General features: G+C 37.8%; 1 pseudogene; it reads right to left on the bottom strand.

Moving 5' to 3' along the window:
* Positions 1-1,779, bottom strand: LOC100026458 (eukaryotic translation initiation factor 3 subunit L-like; annotated as a pseudogene).
* Positions 1,780-11,697: the final 9,918 nt, after the last annotated feature.

The following is an 11,697-nucleotide window of genomic DNA, read 5'->3' as shown; positions in this document are numbered from 1 at the left end:
TCAGCATCCATAGGAGTTCTGGATGAATGTAGCTGGAGATGATTTACACTCAGGGTCTCTGGCTGTCTTCTTTAGAATTCAACTGAGGTCCTCAAATTTATAGACCTTTCAGATGAAGAAGTATCTGGAGTGGCAGGATACCTTGCTATCTGCAATGTGGACCTTGTCCTTATTGATATAGAAGCCCTCTTTGAAGGATGACTGGAACTCCCCAAAAAGAGCTGAGATACCACTCATCCACATCAAATTCTTCACCTTGTACTTGAACAGTAGCTGGATGTGGAACTTCTGCTTGGTGATGTCCATGAAGCTGGCCAGCTTGGCCATGGGCATTGTAGTGTAGACCTTCAGGAAGCTCATATGGTGAGGAGCTGGGCCTCTGCTGCACCTGGTTCACAAACATCTTCAGCTGCTGCAGAAAGGGTTCTTGTGGTGTTTGGGATATATATTGTAATAGTTGGACACAGGAGGGACAGAAACTTGGGAAAGGAGTAGCTGGAGAGCTCTTCATATACCCAGGCATCTCCCTCCTGTATGTACAGCATCTTGTTGCTTTATTTCTCATGTAGCTGCAGATGGATGCTCTTGTCAATGTACGTGTGGTTCACAGTCAGAGAGATGGCCAGCAAGAAATGCATCTGCTCATTCTGATTTTTGATCATCTCATACTAGTATGTTTTCCTCTGAAACATATTCTTGGTCCTCTGAATGTAGAACAGAATGTTGGCAAAGACGTGGTGGAGGGCATCCTGGTAATGGCACATCTTCAAGTAGGCAAACCCCACATAGTAATAGGTGGTGATCTGGCTCTCAGGCACTGGGGAATGCATGCTCTTCTTGTTCACCTCACTATTTTCCAGCACCACAAATGGGAGTGCATCCAGAACAGCCCCATTGGCTGAAGTAGCCAAGAGTTTTGGAGAGGAAGAGGTAGCCACACTTGATAGCCCACACTCTCAGGATTGCTTCTGCTTGGGTAGACCTCTAGCTAGCTGATGGTTGATGCTGGATTTGTCTACTAAGTACTGAAGCAGTTCAGGACTCTGAGGACATTCCAGATCCTAGGGTCATACAGATGAGGAAACTGAGGCTTCAGTTAAGTACTAGTTCAAGATCACACACATGAACACCAAACAGTAAAGATACATGATTGGACTTAGCTCACAACTAGCTCAGAACTTCCTGGATCAAGAAATCTACCAGCCTTAGCCTTTCTGATAGCAGGGATTATAGATATGAGCCCCCTTGTACTCCTATTCAGAAACTCCTATTCAGATAAATGGAGCTCAAAAATATCATGAGACTGGGTTGAGAAGTTTCAATAAAAAGTTATGCTACACATTCTCAACAATGCTCTCACTGTCACAAGACAATCCCTTTACACCTCCCTAATTGATTCACTGTCCCACTCACCACAGTTACTACTCCAAACCTTTTTGCCTCTCTTCAATCCTCCCCCTGTGCTTCCATTCTCTCAGACTCCCAGATGAAAACCTGAACTCTTACTCAACAGGAAAAAAATTGTGATTCTAGAGCCCAGAATTCTCTCTTTTTCTCTTCTTTAACGATTTAGACATCTTTTCCATTATATTTTCTTTCACTCCTCTTTCTGATGAGAGAGGGTCTTTCCTCTTGCTGAGGTAAATCCCTTTACCTTCATCCTTGATCCCCTCCTCCCTTCTTGTACCGATTGTCCCATTTATCATCCCCATTCTCTCTTACATTCAATATCTTCCTATCTTTTGGTCCTCTCTCTACTGCCTTAATATTATCCTTCAAAAATCATTGTTTAATCTGGCTGTTCTTGCTAATTTTCAACCTAAATATCTTTCCTTTCTTGGCTAAACATCTTGAGAAAGCCAGCTACAATCATCCATCCCCTTAACTTCTCTCCTCTCATTTACTTTTAAATCCTCTAAAATCCGTCTTCCGACATCATTACTCAAGAGAAACTGTGTTCTCTAAAGTTAACGCTGATTTCTTAATTAACAAATCTAATGGCTTTTTCCTCAATTCTCATTCTTCTAGACCTCTCTGCCACATTTGATACCTTTGATGACCCTCTCCTACTATAAATGCTCTACTTTGTTAAGTTTTCTTGATACAGTTCTCTCTTGATTCTATTCTTTTTTTCTTTAACCCTTACCTTCTGTCTTAGAATCAATACTATATATAGGTTATTCTAATGCAGATGAGCAGTAAGGGCTAGGCAATGGGGATAAAGAGATTTGACCAGGGTCACACAGCTAGGAACTGTCTGAGACCAGATCTGAACCCAGGACCTCCCATTTTTATGCTTGGTTCTCAAACCACTGAACCACCTAGCTGCCTCCTCTTATTCTTCTCTTCCTTTTATGATTGCTCTTTCTCACTGACCTTTGCTGGATCTTCATTCTGGTTAAATCCACTAACCATGAATGTCCCCAAGATTTTGTCTGGGACCTTCTTATATTTGTTTTTATGTTATCTCATTTGGTGATCTCATCACCTCCCATGAGTTAAATTATCATTTCTATGCAGACTATTGCAAGATATACGTGGGAGTACACATACTAGACCATTATATATGATACAGATCATATATAGGGTGAATGCTAGTCTTCTTCATCTGTTTGTTTGGACATCTCAAACTTAGCATGTCCAAAAGATAACTCATTATCTGTTCTTTTCTCAAACTCTTCCCTCTTTCCAACTTTCCTGTTACTATTGAGCACACCACCCTCTTCCCAGATACCCAAATTCAAAACCTAACAATCACTCTACATATCCATCATGTTCTCAAATCTCCTTTCTGTCTTCACAACATCTCTTGTTTATGTCACCTTCCCATTCACACAGCTGCCACCCTGCTGTAGGCCTTCATTTCTTCTCTACAACATTATTGGAATACTCTTTCTCCTTGCCTAAAGTCTCTCTACTCTTATTTATCCTCCACTTGAGGTGATTTTCTTAAAGAACAGGTCTGACCACATGACTTCAATTCTCAGTATTGTCCAATGGCTTGCTATTAGTTCTACGATAAAATATAAAGTCTTCTGGTCCAATTTCTTATTTTTCTTTAGTTGGAAATACCTGGTATACAATAAGAATGGTAGCAGCCAGTAAGGTGGTACAATGGACCACCCATGGACCTAGAGTTAGGATGGTCTGTGTTCAAACTAGCCTCAGGCAGTTTCAAGCTGTGTGATCCTGGGCAAGTTATTTAACTGCTGTCTGCCTCAGTTTCTGAATCTATAAAATGGGGATAATAATAGCACCTACCTCTCACTGTTGTTGTGAAGATTAAAATGAGTTAATATTTATAAAACTCTTTGCAAACCTTAAAGAAGTGTATAAATGCTAGTTATTATTATTAGCTAAAGAAAAGGGGGAGTTTTTGAATTTGGAATAAATATTATACCATTGAATCTTTTTTTAACATGTAGATACAATTTTTAATAATTGTTCTCTGACATTTTTTCAATCCATGTTCTCTCCCTGCCTCCCTCCCATTGTTCTTCCTCCTTGAGACAGCAGGCAATATGATTTAGGTTTTACATGTACTATAATGCAGTACATATTTCCATGTTTGTCATGTTAGAAAAGAAGACACATATTGCTTATACCAGAAAAAAAAAACACACGGGGGAAGTAAATTGGAAAACAGTATGCTTCAAACTGCATTCAGACTCCATGAGTTCCCTCTGTGGCAGTGGATGGCCTTTTTATCATGAATCCCTTCAAGTTGTCTTGGATCCTTTCATTGCTGATAATAGTTATGCCATTCGCAGTTGATCATCATACATTATTGCTGTTACTTTTTACATTGTTCTCCTGGTTCTGCTCACTTCACTTTGTATCACTTCATACAAGTCTTCCTAAGATTTTTGGTAATTGTCCTATTCGTCATTTTTTATGGCACAATAGTATTCCATCACCAACATGATCACAACTTCTTCATCTATTCCCCAATTGATGAGCATCCCTTCAGTTCCCTTTTCTTTTCCCACCACAAAAAGAGCTTCTAGAAATATTTTTTACAGGTAGGTTCTTTCCCCTGATCTCTTGGGCGTACAGACCTAATAGTGGTATTGCTTCCTTAAAGGGTATGCACAAATATTGTGGAATGATCAACTGTGATAGACTTAGCTGCTCTCAGCAATACGATGATCCAGGACAATTCTGAGGGTCTTAAGACAAAGAATGCTATCCACCTTCAGAGAAAGAACTGTTGGAGTTGGAATGCAGACGAAAGCATATGATTTTTCACTTTAGTTTATTTGGGTTTTTATTTTGTGGTTTTGGTTTTATAAGATTATTCTCTTATAAAAATGAACAATATGGAAATAGGTTTTGCATGATAATACATAAATAGCTCAGATCAGATTGCTTACCAGCTTTGGGAAAGAAGAAAGAAGGGAGGGAGGGAGACAATTTGGATCATATAACTTCACAAAACTTATGTGGAAAATTGTATTATATGTAATTGGAAAAATAAAATATATTTACAAAAAGAAAAAAATTCCCCTAAGTTAAAAAAGAGGGTATATACAGTTTTATGGCCCTTTGAGCACATACCTTAGCACATGTATCTTAGCAGGGTCAGTCACCATAGAGCATTTTTTCCTCTCCTTTTTAAAATATAACCTACTCCGGTAACCTAAATGCAATGTAGCCCCTTTTCCCTCATTTCAGCTAGCAGAGTAGGAGCCCCTTGTTTGAAGGGCAACAGCTGATGGAGACCAGCCACTACTAAGGCTGCCATAAAATCACCACCAATGGTGAACACAGACTAGATCTGTGACTGTGTCCTGGTTTGGAGCCAGCACCAAGCAAAGGAGTCAACCAGATAAATGTCAGCAAATATAAGGAATATACAGGCAAAATAGCTGCAGGTGTGGTCTCAGTTGGGACAGGAGCAAAAAGAACTTGAAAGGCAATTTCACTAAGTTTTGGGGTGACATGGATTACATGACAAAAATAGATCTTACCACAGGAATGTCAAGAGGTTTTAAAGGGTTTATCATCTTTAAAGAATCTTCTAATGTTGAGACATTTTATAAAGAGATTGAGTGGATAGATAATTGAGCTTCAAAATGCTGTGGCCATGAAAAAAGATCCTGGGAAGATCTTTACTGGCAGACTTAATGTGGAAATTACAGAAGATAAAATCTGATAATACTTTGTAGAGATCAAATCCATTAAACTTTCAATGGATCCAAAGATAAAAAAGAATAAGATTTATATTCATCTTCTTTTAAAAAAAAATAAGTTTTTATTGACACCTTTAAAAAATCTCATAATTTCTCCCAGTATCTTTCACACCATAAGGACCATCTCATAACAAACTATTTTTAAGACAAAAAAAGAGGAAGAAGAAAAAATCAAGATAAAATCAATATATTGAAAAGATATGAAAATATATGTAATGCACAAGACTTAAATATGTCCCACCCCTGCAATGGGGTTGGAACTGTCTTCTCATATTTCTTCTTCTGGGACATATTCTTTATAATTTTGCAATATTCACTTTTGATTTTTCTTTTCTTGTAGTTGTTCTTTTTTTGTTTACATTGTTGTTGTAATCCCTGCATGTAATCCCTGTTCTTTCCATGACTGCTTACTTCCCTCTGCCTCAGTTTATGTAGATCTTTTCAAACTTTTCTGTATTTATCACATTCATTATTTCTTATGTCACATTAATAGTTCACTACATTTGTACACAAAAATTTGTTTAGACATTCTCTAAATTATGGTCATCTACTTTGCTTTGAATCTTTACTATCACAAAAATCATTGCTATAAATATTTTGGTGTATGGGGATTTTTTTCATATCAATGGCCTCATTGGGGTATAAGCCTAGTAATAGAATCTCTAGCTCAAATCTAGGTGTATGGGTATTTCATTACTTAATTTTAATAATTCCAAATTGCTTTCCAAAATAGATACCCTGATTCATAACTCTACAAACAATGCATTAGTGTGCCCATCTTCCTACAATCCCTCCAAGACTGACTCTTCCTAAACTGTTAGAAGCAAAGGCTATCACATTTGATCATTCCACAATATTGCTGTTACTGTGTACAATGTTTTCCTGGTTCTGCTTATTTCACTCTGCATCAGTTTATGGAGATCTTTACAGCTCTTTCTGGAATCATCCTGTTCATAATAGTACAGCACAATAGTATTCCATCACTATCATATACCACAATTTGTTCAGCCATTCCCCAATTGAGGGAAATGCCTTTAGTTTCCAATTCTTTGCTACCACAAAAAGATCAGCTATAAATATTTTTGTATAAACAGGTCCTTTTCCATTTTTAAAAATTTCTTTTGGATATAGACCTAGTAATGGTATTTCTGGATCAAAAGGTATGCATTCTTTTATAGTCTTTTTGGTATAATTCCAAATTGCTCTTCAGAATGGTTGGCTCAGTTCACAACTCCACCAGCAATGAACTAGTGTCTCAATTTTGCCATATCTCCTCCAATATTTATCATTTTCCTTTACTGTCATATTGGTCAATCTGATAGAGTTGTTTTCATTTGCATTTCTCTAATCAAGAGGGATTTTGAATATTTTTTTCATCTGATAATTGATAGCTTTGATTTCTTTATCTGAAAACTGCCTATTCATATCTTTTAACTACCAATTGGGGAATAACTTGAATTCTTATAAATTTGACTTAATTCTTCATATATTTGAGAAATGAGACCTTTATCAGAGATATTTGTTATAAAATTTCCCCCCAGTTTGTTGTTTCCCCTCTAATCTTGGTTGCATTGGTTTTGTTTGTACAAAAACTTTTAAATTTAATATAATAAAAAGGATTTATACTTTGTAGTGTTCTCTATCTCCTTTGGTTGTAAATTCTTCCTTTCTCCATAGATCTGACAGAGAAATGATTCTATGTTCCCCTAATTCACTTATAATATCTCTCTTTATGTTTAAATCATATAACCATTTTGACCTTATCTTGGTTTAGGGCAGTAATGGCAAACCTATGACATGTGTGCCAAAGATGGCACAAAGAGTACTCTCTATGAACATTTGTCTACCTTCCCTGCCCCACACCCCTTAGCCAGGGGTCCCCAAACTACGGCCGGTGTGTCACATGCGGCCCCTTGAGGCCATGTATCTGGCCCCCACCACACTTCCAGAAGGGGCACCTCTTTCATTGGTGGTCAATGAGAGGAGCACAATATGTGATAGCGCCTCAAAGCGAGATGTCACTCACATACAGTACTACTTCCAGTGACATAATCTTTTGTGTGGCGCCTTGTTCTGAGAGTAACTGAATGAGAACGAGGCGCTGCACAAAGGATTATGTGGCTGCATAATGGAAGACATCAGCATGGTGAGTGGCGATCTGGGGGAGGGGATTCTGCACTGTGTATACTGCTGCCCAGTATAGTGGTAGCAGTGATGGGCCTGTGCAAGGTGTGACAGGCCTAACACAGCCAGCGCTGCAGCCCCCACTAACCCAGACAGTGGTATACAGATTGTTCAAAGTTTTGTTTTTGTTTTTGTTTTTGTTTTTAATAGTCTGGCCCTCTAATGGTCTGAGGGACAGTGAATTGGGTGTAAAAAGTTTGGGGACCCCTGCCCTAGAGTTTGTTACTAGAAAGGCAGGGGGACTCATGCAGAGCTGCTTCCCTCCTCCTCTCCACAATGCCTGATGAAATTTTTTTGCATCTCCCACTCCTCTGCCAAATAGCCCAATAGGAGCACACAGTGAATAAGGTGAATGGCTCACAGGTAGCAGAGTTGGAGGGGAGCAGAGCACTTGGGTCACTCCCCTCCCACTCTCTACACTCACTGAAGACATTCCTCACTTCATGGACCCCTCCACCGAACAGCCCATTGAGAGCACTTTCTCCCTCTCCTGTGTGGGGTGAAGGGGGAACAGGGTGGACCCTGTACTCAGTGAAGGTGAGGGGCATGGCAAGCAGCCTGGGGAGATCTGGGCATAGCATTTGGTCTATAGGGTGGGGGTGGGACCTTGCACTCTGTTTCTAAAAGGTTTATCATCACTGGTATAGGGTGTGAGATATTAATCTAAACCTAATTTTTGCCATATTATTTTTGAATTTTTCCAGTAGTTTTTGTCAAATAGTGAGGTCTTATCCTAAAAACTGGGGTCTTTGGGTTTATCAAACAGTAGAGGTCATTTACCCCTAGTCTATTCCATTGATCCACCCTTCTATTTCTTAGCCAGCACCAGATTGTTTAGAAGCTTTATAGTATAGTTTGAGATCTGGTACTGCTAGGCCACCATCCTTCACATTTTTTTCCCATTAGTTCCCTTGATATTCTTGACTTTTTGTTCTTCCAGATGAATTTTGTTATTATTTTTTCTAGTTGTATAAAATAGAATTTTTTGTTTTTTGTTTTTTAGTTTGGTTGGTATAGCACTGAATAAGAAAATTAACTTGGGTAGGATTGTCATTTTTATTATATTAGCTTGACTTACCCGTGAGCAATTAATGTTTTTTCTATTGTTTAGATCTGTTAATTTATGTGAAAAGTGCTTTGTAGTCGTGTTCATATAATTCCTGCATTTGTCTCGGCAATTAGATTCCTAAATATTTTATATTGTCTAGAGTGATTAGAAATGGAGTTTCTCTTTCTAATTCTTGCTACTGAGTTTTTTTGGAAATATATAGAAATGATGATGATTTATATGGGTTTATTTTTTATCTTGCAACTTTGCTAAAGTTATTAATTATTTCAACTAGCTTTTTTAGTTGATTTTCTAGGATTCTCCAAGTATACCATCATATCATCTGTAAAGAGAGATAGTTTAATTTACTTATTGTCTATTTTAATTGTTTTACTTTCTCTTTCTTCTTGAATTGCTACCACTAACATTTCTAATACAATATTAAATAATAAAGGTGATAATGGGCATCTTGCTTCACTCCTGATCTTATTGGGAAGGTGTCTAATTTATCCCCATTGCAAATGTTACTTGCTGATGGTTTTAAATAAATACTAGTTATTATCTTGAGGAAAGGCCATTTAATTCCTATGCATTTCAATGGGAATGTGTATTGTATTTTGTCCAAGATGTTTTCTGCATCTATTGATTATCAACATGGTTGATTATGCTGATAGTTTTCCTAATATTAAACTAGTCTTGCATTCCTGGAATAAATCCCACCTGATCATTGTGAATAATCCCTGTAGTTTCTTTGCTAATATTTTAGTTAAGTTTTTTGCATCAATTTTCACTAAGGAAATTGGTCTGTAATATTCTTTCTCTGTTTTTGGCTTCCTGGCTTAGGTGGCACCATATTTGTATCATGAAAAGAATTTGGTAGGACTCCTTTGCTTATCTTGCCAAATAGTTTTATAATATTGGGATTAATTGTTCTTTAAATGTTTGATAGAATGCACTTGTGAATCCATTTGGCCTTGGGGATTTTTTCCTTGAGAGTTTGCCGATTGCTTGTTCAATTTCTTTTTCTGCGATGGGATTATTTAAATATTGCATTTTCTCTATCTACCCTTTGACCCAGCCATAGCACTGCTGGGTCTGTACCCCAAAGAGATAATGGACAAAAAGACTTGTACAAAAATATTCATAGCTGCGCTCTTTGTGGTGGCCAAAAACTGGAAAACGAGGGGATGCCCATCAATTGGGGAATGGCTGAACAAACTGTGGTATAAGTTGGTGATGGAATACTATTGTGCTAAAAGGAATAATAAAGTGGAGGAGTTCCATGGAGAATGGAACAACCTCCAGGAAGTGATGCAGAGCGAGAGGAGCAGAACCAGGAGAACATTGTACACAGAGACTAATACACTGTGGTATAATTGAACGTAATGGACTTCTCCATTAGTGGCGGTGTAATGTCCCTGAACAACTTGCAGGGATCCAGGAGAAAAAAACACCATTCATAAGCAAAGGATAAACTATGGGAGTGGAAACACCGAGGAAAAGCAACTGCCTGAATACAGAGGTTGAGGGGACATGACAGAGGAGAGACTCTAAATGAACACTCTAATGCAAATACTATCAACAAAGCAATGGGTTCAAATCAAGAAAACATCTAATGCCCAGTGGACTTACGTGTCGGCTATGGGGGGTGGGGGGGAGGAAAAGAAAATGATCTATGTCTTTAACGAATAATGCTTGGAAATGATCAAATAAAATATATTAAAAAAAAAAAGAAGTGCAGAAAAGCCACAAAAAAAATATTGCATTTTCTCTTCTGTTAATCTAGGCAATTTATTTTTTTTGTAAATATTCATCAATTTCACCTGTATTAAAAAAGAGGGATTAAGACTTTCAGTATTGAGAGGGGGAAAGAAAGGAGCCTCCCCTCCCACAAAGTGGGGTACAGGAGGGACAGCTGATCTTTATGATTGGCTCAGAGAGGAGAGGGGGTTTGAAGATTTTCCCCCTTCTGCCTTCCCTCCTTTGCTAAAGCTGCTCTCCCTAATTCTCTCTTCTCCCTCTTGTCCCCCCTCCACTACTGGAGAACAAAGGGTCTCCCCTTGATCTGTTCACTCACACTCAACTTGGGGAACAGATAACTTTTAATGTTAACTCATCAAGTAATACAAAAAGGTATAATGGGCAGGGAAGAATGGGAAAAGGAAAGTGGGGAAAGGGAATCCCTGTCTCTATCTAAACCTTTTCCCCTCCCTCCTCAAGTTTGGGGTGAACTTGGGCCTTGGCAGCCTGAGCCCCCTGAGAGAAAGTCAGGTTGATTCACCCCTGGGCAATAGGAGCTGAGGTAAAGTCTGCTGAGGTTTCTCTTCAGAAAGTCCCTTCAATTAGGAAGTGTTGAGGGGAAGGATTTCCAATCACTAGCAGGAAAAGTGGGTAACCCTTAGGGGAAGGTCTTTATACATCTCTCCTGACTGAGAGCCTCACTGCTCACTCTCTGCCAGAGTCTTCTCCTCCTCCAGATTCCAAACTCCTGGGCCCTTCCTCCATTGAGGTGATCAATTCCACATACTCTTCAGCTTGGCACTTTTTTTTCTAGTGCCAGTCTCTGTCACACACCTAGATTGCAAGATTTACTGTCATATAATTGGGCAAAAATAGTTCCTAATGATTGCTTTAAATTTCTCTTCATTAGAGGTAAAATCACCCTTTTCATTTTTGATATTGGTTATTTGATTCTCTTCTTTCTTTTTTTTTTTAAGTCAAAGTAACCAATACTTTATCTACTTTAATTTTTTTTCATAGAACCAGCATCTAGTCCCATTTATTAATTCAATAGTTCTTTTACTTTCAAATTTATTAATTTCTCCTTTGATTTTTAGGACTTCCAATTTAGTCTAATTAGGGATTTTTAATTTGTTCTTTTTCTAGTTTTTTAGTTGCATTTCCAATTCATTGATCTGCTTTCCCTCTATTTTATTGATAGATGAATTCAGGGATATAAATTTCCCCCCTGAGTACTGTTTTGGCTATGTCCCATAAATTTTGATATGTCAACTCCTTGTTGTTATTCCCTTCAATAAAAAAGGGGCTTTTCCCTATGATTTGATCTTTGACCCACTACTTTTGAAGAATTCGATTATTTAGTTTCCAATTAATTTTTAATTTGCTTTTTCATTAATCCTTATTGATTATAAATTTTTGCATTATGACCTGAAAATGTTATATTTATTATTTTTAAGTTTTTATGTTGTAGTATATGGTTAGTCTCTGTATTGTATCACATATATGTACCATATGTTAGTGAAAGGAAGTATA

The sequence above is a fragment of the Monodelphis domestica genome, chromosome 6 (assembly GCF_027887165.1).
Source record: "Monodelphis domestica isolate mMonDom1 chromosome 6, mMonDom1.pri, whole genome shotgun sequence".
Classification (NCBI taxonomy): domain Eukaryota; kingdom Metazoa; phylum Chordata; class Mammalia; order Didelphimorphia; family Didelphidae; genus Monodelphis; species Monodelphis domestica.
This window is presented reverse-complemented; position numbering and strand designations above follow the sequence as displayed.